The 14,075-nt window shown below is 42.2% G+C and overlaps 1 protein-coding gene and 1 non-coding gene across 6 annotated transcripts in view; both read right to left on the minus strand.

The window, feature by feature from the left end:
- PTPRG (protein tyrosine phosphatase receptor type G) overlaps positions 1-14,075 on the minus strand; it is a 673,139-nt gene that overhangs the window by 179,548 nt on the left and 479,516 nt on the right. The gene's annotated exons all lie outside the window — the stretch shown is intronic.
- On the minus strand, positions 11,876-11,997 carry LOC123612280 (small nucleolar RNA SNORA26). Its single transcript, XR_006719505.1, has one exon. It is a non-coding gene; the product is annotated as a small nucleolar RNA SNORA26 (small nucleolar RNA).

Raw genomic sequence — 14,075 nt, forward strand, 5'->3', positions numbered from 1 at the left:
GCTGGAAGCAGCAATTTGGGTTTCTGAGACTAGCACAGCGGTTCAGTGCAGAGTTTCTGAAACCAGGTTGGCAGACCCGGGTTCAAAACCAGGCTCTTCCAGTTAACAGCTAAGTGATCACAGGACAGTTCATTATAGTCTCACTGTGCCTCAATTTCCTCATCTGTAAAATAGAGAGTACTCCCCCTTAACTGTGTAGGGTGATTAAGAGGATTAAATAAATGTTTAGCACAGTGACTAACACATCCAAGATTCTTTAAAAATGTAGCTACAGACACTCTGTCCCCAAAGAGGCACAGGCATGTCTGCTGGGACACAACCAGGAACACACAAACACACACAAAGATATAAACACACCACTACTTCCGGCTACCGACAGACCAGGAGTTTGCGGGGGTTCCAAGCCAAATCCAGTCAATCATGACCCTTCCACCTCCAGGCCAAAATTTCATTTCAATATAATGGTTATCATCTTTCAGCCCAGTAGACCAATCCCCAAAACTTGGAATTATTCTGATTCTTCCCTTTCTTGCCACACCCACATTCGATGCATCAGAAAGTCCAACCGATTCTAACTCTTAAGCAGAACTTGAATGTGTCCACCACCTCTCCCCAGCTCCTCCACTCTGACTCTAGCCCAGGCCACCACCACCTTTAACCTCAGCAACGTCTGATGGTCTCAGCTAACTGGTTTCTCAGTTTTCTCCGCTGTGCCCTCCAGGAAGTCCTTCTCCACACAGCAGTCAGACCAGTGGTTCTCCGCTGGCTGCCTGCTGGGATCACTTCCTAATCAGAGTAAAACAGAGACAAGGGACAGTAAGGACACACTGTTCTGACTGAGCTGAGGGGTGGCCAGGCATCTGGTGTTTAAAAGCTCTCCAGTGATTCTGAGAGTGAGAGCCACTGAGTTAGAATGGTCTTTGAAAAGTAAATCCAATCACAACACAGGCCTGCTGCAAAGTTCTCCAGGATCTGGAACCAGGCCACCTGCAGATTCTTCCCGCACAGTAATAATTATAATAATAATTCTCATGATTCCCATGGTTCACTACAGGCCAACCCCATTGGCCTCCTACCTCCTCCTTCCTCTTCCTCCTGAGCATTTCACTGCCTCCAGGCCTTTGCTCTGCTCACCCTTCGGTGAGAAGTTTCCTTGTTCAGTTCTATGCAGAAGAGCGTCTCACTTTTCAGACCTCAGCTCAGTGTGGCTCCATCAAGAAGCCTTCCCTGACCACCCATTCGAACTGGCCCATCCCACACATCTGCTAACCATCACTCTGTTTAGCTCCCTCCAAGCACCAACCTCTGCCTGTCAGCACCTGAAGGTCAGGGTAGAGGGTAGCCCGGGGATCAGTGCATCAGAGGCAATCCAGGCGGGAGGAGCCGCAAAGATTAAGCAGGCCAGAGGTCCTCATCCTCTCCAAGTGTCACCCTGGTACCACCTAAACCACCTGCTCTCTCATAGTGCTGACTACACTTCCATGACCTATTTAAACACCTGTCTCCTGACTGAGCTCAGAGCTCCCTGAAGGCAGGACTCATGACAAATTGAAATGATACTGGAGTAATCAGACTTCAGGGCCCACAGAAGTGGAATCAGGCTGTCACTGAGGATCTGGTCTCACACGTGGTCCTTGCACCACTGAGAACCTGAACTTTCTGTGGACTGTACAGACCCAAGGACAACCCCCAGCTGTATATTCAGACCAACACCTGCCAGCTGCAACCCCATGGTCTCAAGGTCTCCACCTGTAACTGTGCAACCATTTTGGATCCCAACCAAACCTTACTTACAAGCACCCTTACTTCTTGCCAGCTCTAATTATAATTCTTGATAAACAACCTATGTAACTGTAACTTTATGGGTTTTGCCTTTATAAGCCTTCCCTGTTTCGTAGCCCGGAGGAACACAAGTCCAGTGTTTCTTGAATCTGTGTCTCTCAGGCTGCAGTGCTAACAAACCCCAGATGAACCTCTCTTTATTTCAGTCAAGTCACTGTTAATGAAATTTTGGTTATCACTTTATTTAATTGGATTTTATATTGCCAGCTCTGTCTTCAAGCTGACAATAACAAATGTTTGTTTTCTGAAAAGAAAAACAGGCACCTATTAAAGTGGTGGAAAAGAGGAAAGAAATAGTGGAGAGAAAGTTAAAACTTTAGTCAGGGCATCTAGAGAGTTGAAAGAATTCTGGGATTTACGTCCAAAGAATTTGATTCAAGTCCTGGTTGTATACTGGCTGTGTGACCTGAGGTAAGTGACTTAATCACTCTGGGCGAGTGGATGATGACACACTTCTCAGAGTGGACCTGCAAGGGAGAGATGTAAGAATGTGTCTGATAACAGGTCTTACTTCCCACAGCTTACACACCAGGGGATATTACACTGAGATGGGCTCTGGTTTTATTTTCTTTGAAGGGACTTTGGAGGTTTTAAAAGAGAAAAGCAAAAAATAAATAACAACAACAACAACAACAACAACAATAATAGAAGGAGGAAGAGAAGAATAAATTAAGGACTGCTAAAGTAAGTTTCCTGCTTTTTTAAAAATAGATCTTAATTTGCTCCCAATTAAACACACAATCTTCAAAGTCATGTTGTCTTGGTTCACGTCAGAGTCCCACCACTGATGAGGTGTGACAGAGGTCAGCAAACTACGGCCACTGGAACATGCCCACCCACTGACGGTTTTTGTAACTAAAGTTTTACCGGAACACAGCCAGACCGCTGGTTTACATACTGCCCGTGTCATACAATGACAGCACGGAGCAGCTGGGACAAGAACTGGAAAATCCAGAAATACTTAGTATTTGGGCTCTTTCTTAAAAAGTTTGCTAATCCCAGCTTTAAGGAAATAAATTGCTTAACATCCCTTAAGCCTCAGTTTCTTCAATCTGTGAAATGGAGATAGTTAAGAGTATTTCCTCAACAGAGCTGTTGAGACAGTCCACAGAAATGAGATGATGCACACAGACTACTTCGCACAGTGCCAAGCATATGTGAAGATTTTATACATTAAAAAAATTTTCTTCCTTGTGCCTCTGGTATTTGCTCATTTTCTTTTTTAAAATTATTTATTTATTTATTTATTTATTATATTATGTAATGGTTTTATTTTGGTGGGGGGTGAGGGGAGGTAATTAGAGTAATTATTTTTGGAGGCAGTACTGGGGATTGAACCCAGGACCTCGTGCATGCTAAGCATGTGCTCCACCACTTGAGCTATACCCATTTATACATTTTGATCTGTCAATGTTTTTGTTAAATTATCAGTGATAAACTTCATCCCTTCAACCACCTACCCACCCATTCATTAATTCACTAATTCATACACTCAACAAATATTTACTAAGCACCTAGTAAGTGCCAATGATTAAACTAGAATATATTTGGCTACAGACATATCTATCAGATGAACAAGAGCCAAAAAAAAAGGAGAGAGAGAATGAAAATTTTCTCTCTGTACTGTGCCCCAAGCCTGTAAATTTATACCGTAAGACTATCAGTAGTTACAATATTAGCACTATGTCAACTAGACTTTGAGTTTTGTTTCCATAGGCAGGGCAATAGGAAGCCCAGAGCTGCCCCCACACTAAGCCTTCAAAAAAACCTTTGGAGAGTGACTCGCTTACTGCAGTTACAGAAGGCGCAACTCGCAAGCAGGGAGACTTCCCATGACGGTGAAGAAACCGCCCCAGTTTTACGGTGTAGTAGATGAACCGTGACTATCTGTAAACATCACATGAAAACTGCCCTCAATGCAAAACAGTTCTTCACAGGTGGTGGGTTATTCAGATCTTGGTATCACTGCTAAAGTAACTCCAAGGGGCTAAGAGTGCACCGAGAGGTGTGAGAGTCATTTCCGAATGTTAATCTGTGGAGTTCAACACTGTCATGTGGGGCGCAGGGCAGTATTTCCGTTGGTTGAACAGTGTGGAGGATGAGCCACAGAGAGCAATTTGTCGGTGAACCTGGAGAGGTCCCCTCTCGGCTCTCCAACTCTCTCACCATTTCAGATAATACCTTTGTAAAAGGTATTTGCCTGCTAAGTTACTGCTTTTTCAACACAATCTAAGCCTCAGTGAATGATTCGAGCTGGTCCTTTTGAATAATAAGGGGGTGACCAGTTTCTAATAAAGCCAAAGTCTTGGGATGTACGCAACCAAGCGAAGTGTCACTAAAAGTCAGAGCCCTGGAGAGTTCTCTCGTGAATACAGAACGTAAATGCTTCAGCGTAAAGACGCAGGGAGATGTGAACTGCTAACTCGGAACCTTCAGAATTATTTTTAGATGACTTGCTGGGTATTAGCTCCTCAAGACTGTCAGATAACCAACCCACACTTAAGCTGTACGTCAGTAAGAGGTCTCATTAGGCATCAACTCTGAGATGCAGAGGTCCTTAGATTAAATGACCCCTCCCCATAGACACTGAGGCCCTGGATGAAAAGAGTGTTGTAATTTACTTTTTATGTTAATTTTTAATTGAGATAGAACATAAAATGATAAATTACATGAACCTTAAGTGTACAACTGTATGAATTTTCACAGACGTATATACATATACATACACCCCCATGCAACCTTAGTCCAGATGAAGACAAATATTTCTAGTAGCCGAGAGCTCCCTTTTGATCCCCTCCCAGTGGACATCCCCATATTCCCCACGTACAGCAATGGAATCATACACTGGTTTCCTGTTTCACCTACTTTCGCTCATCATTGTATCTGTGAGATTCTCCCAAGTTCCATGCAGCAGTAGTTTGTTCTTATTCGTTGCTGTAGAGAATCCAATCATATGAACGTATCGTGATTTATTTATCCAATCATTTGCTGTTTTATTGCGAAATGATTTCGCTTTTGGTCATATAAACCATCAGCAATTTGAGGCAGTTTACGGAAAGGTTTTCAGCCAATAAGGCACATCAGGGCGGCATGCAACGTCTTAGGAAAGCAGGCAGAACAGCAATGACATTGAATCTGACCCTTATTCAAAGGTGCCAGAAGTCATGGCAACAGATTCTCAATCAGTCCCATGACCCTTGGAGTCAGGAGAGCATGACTGTCAAGTGCAAGGACTTTAGAGTCGGGCGGACCTTGAGGTTTGAGTTTTGGCTACCTGGCTGACTTTGGGCAAGTCTCTTCACCTTGAGATTCATTTCCCTCAACCCTGAAATAAAGCCTCAATAGCCCTCTTATAGCTGTCATGAAAACTGATACAATCATCATTCATTGCATAAGCACTCCCAAACACTGCTTATTTCTGTATTATAATAATATAATACATACAATACAATATATTTGAAAAAACTGCTTTCCATATACACAAACCGTGATTAGCTAATTAAAAACATCATAGTAAGCCTACTTTTGAACAACCTTCCTCCTTTCATTCTTTCTCACTATTATGTATCTTGAATCAGTCAATACTGTGCCTGGTACAGTTACACTCTATCATCTCGGCTGAAATCCTTAGATAATAAAGACAAATGAGGAACACTGACTTCAAGCACCTCTGTAAGCGACATACTCTCTTCTTTGGGCTTAGCTGTCAGTGAGGAGCCAACATGACTTCCACAGGCTTTGCTCCATTATCCATCACTTTTCCTAAAGCGGGAACCCACTTGTGTATATTTCTAGCCCTTGGAAAATCTGTTGACATTCAAAACTACAGAACAAAACTTTACTGGAGGGTCTGCGCCGAAGATAAACATTCTCTTTCATCTCCTGGGGGAAAGGAAATTTTTCGTTTGTGATTTTCAGTCATTTGCATTAGTCTCGAGAAGATAAACCAACAGGAGGTTTATCTGTGAATTATAAATACTATGTATACCACTTACTACCAAACCCAAGAGAGACGAAAATTCCATCTGGTCATCGATGTAAGGAACAATCAGGAGGCAGGACGATAAGAGAGGAGACAAATGTGATGACGGCTGAAAATCTGTATTTTCCTGATGGCCTGAAAATCTATGAGCTTTGACTGTGCTTCTGTACAACTAACGATTCAGCTGAATCCCATTTTAGCAAAGTTATGGCCACTAATACTAGCCCAGGTGTGTAAATTGCCGTATTTATTTCAGGTTAAAAATTAGTTACCTTTTAAATTAACTTGCTCTGTTTACAGGTCAACATTTCTTTCTTTGTTCCCTATTGGCTTTCTCATATAACTTAAACCATTGAAGTACGTGAAGAAATTAAGCGATACAGATAGAAAGGAGGAGGGATGAAATTCAGTAACAGCACAAGTACTCACGACCTTCAAATAAAAAATTCCCCGTGTTGACAAGAAACTTATCAAAGGAGCATGGACCTCCTTGCTAGAGTGGTGTCATCTGTGACAGCCTTTCGAATTGAACACTGGGCATACTCTTGACCCAGGAAATCTGCTTCTAGGAGTTTATGTAAAGAAGAATACTTGGATACGTGGATGAGGGCAGAAAGATGTGGATACAACACTTCGGTGTTGTTCATTATAAAAAAAAAAAAGTTGGAAACAACAACAACAAAAATCCATTAATAGCTAACTAGTTAAATGAATTACGGTTACCACCATGCAGGGTAACACCACGAAGTGGTTAAAAAAGGATGAGGAAAGTCTGCATCTTCCAAGATCAAGACGTGACTATGACATGTTCCTAGGGTAAAAACCACTTTATGGCAGAGCTTCATCCTCTCTGGGTGACGCTTATTTGTAAATACTTTTAAAACTTCTGATGGCAGACAGAGCAAGCATCAGCAGTTCTCTCTGGAGGCTGGGATCAAGGGCATCCCATCTCCCTTTCTCCTTAATGGACCCTCATGCTGCTTGAAATTCGTACAACATGATTATTTTTAGAATCATAAAAATGCATTTGCGTTTTGAAAAAAACACTGTATTTAAGTGCTGATATATTTGTATATATCAACTTTGATAAACACGTATGTATCTCAAACGTGCTATGTGTATTTTGTGATCTTGATTTGCGTGCATGTCAAATTTGGTATGTTTATATCAAATATGCAAATGATAAATGAATAAATTCGTATATGTCTATATTACAGCAAGTGGCAAAGACAGGCCAGGGGATGGGAGCAGAAAATGCCAATACTCAATGTCTCAGTGGACTGAGGAAGCGGGACCTCCCCGGGACCTGGACAAGGAAACAAGGAAATGTTTCACTAAGAATAAGACGCTGTTTCACCCAAAAGGCCCAGAGTGAACAGACCGAGTTCTCAGACAGGAGTCATCATTTTTCTCCTCTGAATTGTGATGCATGGGATTCTCTGTAGTGGAATAGGGTCTGAAGTGACATGGTTCACAGTGAAAGGCAGGGAAGAGCTGAAGAAATGCACCCCAAAGTGACTTTGGGAAGAGGTGTCACAGCAGAGGGGACGGGAGTGGACATGTGAGGCCAGTCTGGAGGAGTAGGTTGAGTGTGAGCTGCTGTTTCTTTCCCATTCCTCAAGGAACCCTCCTTAGAGACATCACACACACACACACACACACACACACACACACACACACACACAAGTAGGTGAAGGCATCTATGAAGAAAGATAAGCAGCAGCAGCCAGATTTCCTAATTCATACAGGGGAAACTATTTCGGTGGGAAAAAAAGAAAGGGAAAGAAGATCTGGGGTGGACAATATTTCCGGAATACCATGTTGGAAAATTACAGGTTGTTTTCATTTCAGGGCTTATCCGAGAGCCCCTATGATGCTAAACCGCACTGTCCGTCTCTGAGAAAGGGAGGGCATTATAAACTAGATGACAGTTCCCAAGGTCAGGCATCTTCCAGGAACAGCATTCCTCAAAGCACATGCCGGAACGCCCCGTCTAGCCAATTTCAGAGCGCCGCCTTCTGTAACGGTTCAGAGCTCCACACGGCATTGCCTGTGTGTGTGATTTAAATTCTCTGCCAGCACTGCACAGAGAAGGGCACACAATTCCACTCAAGGGATTCACTAGTACAACTCTGGGATGACAGCATCTTAAACATTACTCTGCAGCGTGGACACGTGTGAAGGAATACCAAACTCTCAATCTGACTCTGTGAATCTGGCCTGCGTGGAGGGTCTGCATAGAGCCCTCCACTCTCTCCAAACCAGTGAGATTCCACAAAGCACTCCTGCCTCATCCTGCACAGCTGGCTTTCAGTAATTTATACAGTAAAAGAAATGCTTCGCAAAGTCCCAAAGTGTGCATCTTCAGACACCATTTCAAAGATCTGGTGTCATAAACTATTTTCATGTATTACAGAGGGCCTACCAGTTTGCAGCCTCTGAAATTCCTACCAGCAAGTATCGTGTATGGAGAGTAAATGGGAAACAATTGAAAAGACAAATGAATTCTCACGCGCTTAGAAATGTGAACGGATCGCACAGAACAGGATACCGGTGTTCTGCAACATTACTTAGTCTAGAAATATGAAGCAATACAAATGCTAATGCAAACTCTATTGCATTGTTCGTTAACTTTTCACACACTCAGGTCCTGTCTCCCTGACAGACTTGCAAAGCAGGGCCTGAGTATCATTCGTTTTTTTAGCACCTACTCCAGTGCCAAGCACGCCGACAAGGCTGAATAAATCTCTGCTGAGTGGATAAATGCCGTCATACTATAAAGGCATAAAAGGGTATTTACTTATTTTGTACTCAGTGCAGTAATGCTGGTGGGAATATTCAGCACCGGATTACGGACTGTCTGATGTAATCCATACTAAAATAAAATCAGTTACTAAGCAGAAATATCAAAGAATGTCAAAGAAAATAGGGTGTTGGTCACAACTTGGCAGTTCAAGAGCACTTAATCCTTTTTGCAGGTGGATTTTGTCTTGTCCCATTTTTTTTCCCCCTTAAGTCAGGATCCATTCAGGAGACAGAAACCATATTGGTAGTTTGAATAGGGAAAATTTAATATAAAGAACTGCTATCAAGAAAAAGGTGGTTAACCACCAAAAAAGGCATGGGTGGAGGGTGGGGACAAAGGGCTCTCAGGGGAACAGGAGAAGCAAAGGCTGAAAGTGGCCACTAATTCTGGAACAGAGAGGGAGCGAGGAAGAAATTAAGAATTCAGAAGGCCCTCCCCACAAGGCTGATACTGAGACCTCTTTGGGGAGGATGTGGATGGCATAGGAACACGACCCTGAACCCAGAGCATGGGACTTGCCAGAGGGTGTATGTTGGTGACGGCCCAGGGAACTGGCCCACTGGGTAGCAGAGAGCCCTCCCTGCTGGTGAGTGAGAGCTGGCCGGGGCACACGCGGAAGAGCGGTGTGCTGGATGGTGGAGAAATTTACCAGAGAGCCTCTGCATAGGACAGACGAACTGCTAAGCATGCAAGTCGGCTGGAGGTGGTCTGAAGGAGCAGCCCGCCCAGTGGTGAAGCAGCTTGCCGGAGGATGTGGGCTGGAGCTGTTGGGAGGGCTGGCAACATGAATGCCACTGAGCCACCCTCTTGCCACCCAGCTGCCAACCACTCCCATCCACAGCTCACAGAAGCAGCCGGGGACGCTTCACCCTCTGCAGTGTCCTGCAGCGCCCTCTACTGACAAAGCTACCATTTGGAAGAAGTCTTTAGAGGGTTCGGCTCCAGGATCCCAACAACGGGCAGCAGCGAAGGGTGGGTTTGCAACTGAGAGGCAATCAATGGCTAACTGGTACACTTTCTGTTAAGGCAGTCAGAGTGAGAATGCATGGTTTCATCCATAAATGCCAAAAATTCTATAAAGCACCGACTGAAAGCCTTCTCTGCAAAAGGAAAATCAGGAAGCAATAAGCACTTCGTACAGTGCCTGATACAAGTAGGTGCTTGATGAATGTGTAAGCAATGAATGAGTGAGTGAATGAGTGAATGAATGAATGAACAAATCAGTGTTTTCAGCGTTTTATCTTTGACCAGAACTCTGGTTAGTCTGCCACTTTCCGGAGGGCTTATCAGTATTCATACACGGGAAAGTATATTTTGCACTTTTTCTTTGTTACAAGATAAGCCAAGAAAACTTACTATCATACGTAACTCAATTTCACATGGAAAAAAAAAATCACAAGAGAAGTCTTAATCCATTTTATATGTTATTTATAGCTGACATAAACATTTCTTCAAGTTAATAGGCGATTGCCTGGGACTTAGAAACATATTGGTTGAATTATTAAAAAAACTGCCTTTATCATCACGGTATGTGTTGTTACAATATTTCATACACATTTTTTATGCTGTAGGCATGTCAGTATTCCTTTAGTGGCCCAGAAACCTCCTTTTTATGAAAACGTGGGGGACACAAAAACCAAAACTGAAATTTGGAGGTGATTCATCATTTTACAGGAGTATCCTGCGTTGTATAAATAATTTACCACACAAATCGCTGGAACAGTGAGCTCCCGTGATGCACCTAAGAATCTAATTCTATTGACAAAATTTTTATTGAGACATAATCCATAATAGGCACGTCCATTGTGAAAAGTGAGATATAACCAACCTCAGGTCTGCAATTTCCATTTCCACTACGAGCTGTTTCACATTTCCCTGGTTCTCAAAATTAATTGGAACACCTTCAGCACCTCTAATTTATAGGTGAGAGAGAATACGGTTCAATATAGGAAATCAAGTGCTTAATGCTGAGAGCAGCCTGGCATTGATATTTCTGGTGAAGATAATCAAGAAAAGAGACAGCTACTATTCTTCTTTTCAATAAGGTTCTTATCTTAGTATCAATTACTATATTCTTCCCAGAAAACTGTATGAACCCTTAGAAAAGAGACTGGGCAAAAGCTGTACACATCCAGAGACGTTCAGTGCTACAGAGTAAAAAAAAAAAAAAAAAAAGAATGAAAGAAGATCTTTTTCAGATCTGTTACATTGCAAAGAGCGGTGCTACACGAAATCCATCAGCCATCTGCTTCCAGGGAACAAGCACAGTTTTACTAAAGATACTGTGAGGCTTTCCAGTGGTTGAGGGGGGACCAAATAAAATCAGGACTAGGACTGGAAGAGAATCACGTACTGACACCCCTGGAAAGACAACAGTCAGCCACTGAATGTGGAGCTCCTAGTGCAGTTCTACACCCTCTGATCTTATTTTCCTGCCTGAGTTAGGGCTCTTCGGACTTCTCTGTTCTGTGTGTGGTGTCTACCAAGACGGTCCACAAACAGGCTAACTAACTCTGATCCTAGAATCCACTTCACATTAGAGAGAGAGAAAAAAAATCACCCACCGTGAGTCAGTGATATCGTCCCTTCCCCTGCTAGATTCCACCTCTGTGTCCACGATGGCAAAACTGTGGAAGTGGTAGAAAACCCACGTACATCACCTCCTTCTCAGTGTTGGTACAGAGAATGTAATTTTCCCTGGGCAGAAGATATTTTTAAAATATTACATAATAATGAGGCTCACTAGGGTTACCATGAGAATAAAATTCGGGAATTCTATTTTAAACATACGATGATAAAGATCAGTTACTGTCATATAACCTTGACACTGATAAGGAAGGTGGCAGTAACCCCTCCATTTGTCAACATTACTACAGAAGATAATTGTGCCAGACGTCCTCACCCTGAAGCCGGAATTGCACCTGCCACACTCACTGCTGTGTCCCAGGTGGAGCATACAGGGCAGTGCTCACTGAATGTTTATTAAATGAACAGATTAAGAAACTTGAGAAGAGCCCTAAGTTGATGTGTGATGTGTGAATGACGGACAACTTGCTACTAGACAAGTGATGTGTTCCTGATGACCCAAAATACATGCCAAAGGTTCCACGTCACCTCCAGAAGCTGTAGAACCTGTGACTCATGACCCCCAAGTGCCCAGACAAGAGATGCTGAATCCACCGATAGGGGTTCTACTCTATGCTCCTAAGCTCTTTTCTTTCTTTCTTTCTTTTTTTTTTTTTTCCAGCTGTGACTCCAGAAAGGATCCCAAGAGGAGTTCTACAGTCTCTTCTCTGGGTTTCATGGAGACTTATTTTACCCTTCTGTATTAGCCTCTTAAGGCACTGCATCAGCCTTAAAAGGGCACAGGAAAGGGAAATAAGCTCTTTTCTTTTCCTTTAAATTGAAGCATAGTTGATGTAGAATGTTGTGTTAGTTTCTGGCGTGCAGCACAGTGATTCAGTTATACATACACATATTATTTCTCATGTTCTTTTTATTATAGGCTATTACAAGCTATTGAATACAGCTTCCTGTGCTAGACAGTAGGACCTTGTTTATCTTTTTTCTATATAGTCGTGTCTCTCTGCTAATCCCAGACTCCTAATTTATCCTTCTCCTCCTTCCCTTTCCCCTCTGGTAACCTAAGTGTGTTTTCTATGTCTGTGAGTCTGTCTCTGTTTTGTAAATAGGCTCATTTGTGTTATTTTTTTTCTAGATTCCATATATAAGTGATATGACATGTGGTATTTGTCTTTCTGTGTCTCACTTATTTCATTCCTTAAGCTTTTTTCTTACCCACTCAGAGGCAACTCAACAGCCTTCTCCAGAAACTACTCCCAGAACCTTGTGGTCCTAAATGCATCTTTAGGAAGGTAAACTGACACACAGTCAGAGAGCTGAAAATCAAAACGAGCCTTCTGACACTGAGTCTATATTAGGAAATCTTCACTCCCATTGAGTGTGGTTTTATAGCTGTTGATTCCAGTTGTCCAGATGAGAAATTCATTTGCAGCAAGACAGTTAATACCAATCTTGAATTTCCTCAAGTTTTATTTGCTGGGGGAAAAAAAGTCACGCCGAAACCTAATAAAACTATGACAGTAATTAACCCACATCACACACTAGAACATTAATATGCTATTCGGCCACTGCTACTAATACAGTTGCCCTAGAAATACAATGAATTTCTCCAGTGATGACAACTAAATCACGTTCTTCGTCTTTGTGGAAGTCTAGCCATAAATATCTGGGGAAAACTGTTGCACATCCCCCCACCCAGTTCCATTGTAACACATTCCTACAGCTCTTAGTAGAAAATAACGTACGCATAACTCCAAAATGACCACGCTTCTTTAAGTGTTTCCCCTGCAAACTCTAGTTAAAATAATTATTTCTTTATTATAATCATCATTAAGACATGTTAATTGCCAGGAATTTAGAAGCATAGTTGATACTTATAAGCCAACTAAAAAAATCAAAATTAAAGTTTGTCCCATCATTCAGATGTAAACAACAGTGAGGATTTAGTATACAGACGCCCAGCCTTTACTCAGTGCAACAGCCAGTCATTATCATAGGTTACACTTACTATGTGCCAAGTACTGTGCTAAGAACTTTACATGACTTATCTCAATTTTCATAATGACCTTATGCAATTGATGAAGCATTACCATTTTCTGGATAAGGACAGGCTTCTACTAGACGTTAAGTGCTCACCAAGGGTCATAGAACCAGCAGCAGGGAAGTCAGAGCTTCAGGTGCCCCATGCACTATCCTGTTTCCTAAATGTATGAAAAGTAATGGGCAGAAGACCAAACAAGCAATTCTCCAGTAAAGACATACAAATGGCCAATAGGCACATGAAAAAATGTTCAACATTGCTAAGTAACAGAAAAATGAAATCAAAACTACAATGAGGTCTCACCTCACACCAGTCAGAATGGCCATCATTCAAAAGTTCACAAATGATAAATGCTGGAGAGGCTGTGGAGAAAGGGGAACCCTCCTACACTGCTGGTGGGAATGCAGTCTGGTGCAGCCATTATGGAAAACAGTATGGAGGTTCCTCTAAAAACTAAAACTAGACTTACCATATGATCCAGCAATTCCACTCCTGGACATATATCCAGAGGGAACTCTAATTCGAAAAGATACATGCACCCCAATGTTCATAGCAGCACAATTTACAATAGCCAAGACATGGAAACAACCTAAATGTCCATCGACAGAGGACTAGATAAAGAAGCTGTGGTGTATTTATACAATGGAATACTAATCAGCCATAGAAAGAATAAAACAATGCCATTTGCAGCAACATGGATGGACCTAGGAGATCATCATTCTAAGGGAAGTAAGCCAGAAAAAGAAAGAAAAATACCATATGTAGAATCTTAAAAAAAAAAAAAAAAGACACAAATGAACTTATTTACAGAATACAAACAG

The sequence above is a fragment of the Camelus bactrianus genome, chromosome 17 (genome assembly GCF_048773025.1).
Source record: "Camelus bactrianus isolate YW-2024 breed Bactrian camel chromosome 17, ASM4877302v1, whole genome shotgun sequence".
Lineage (NCBI taxonomy): Eukaryota > Metazoa > Chordata > Mammalia > Artiodactyla > Camelidae > Camelus > Camelus bactrianus.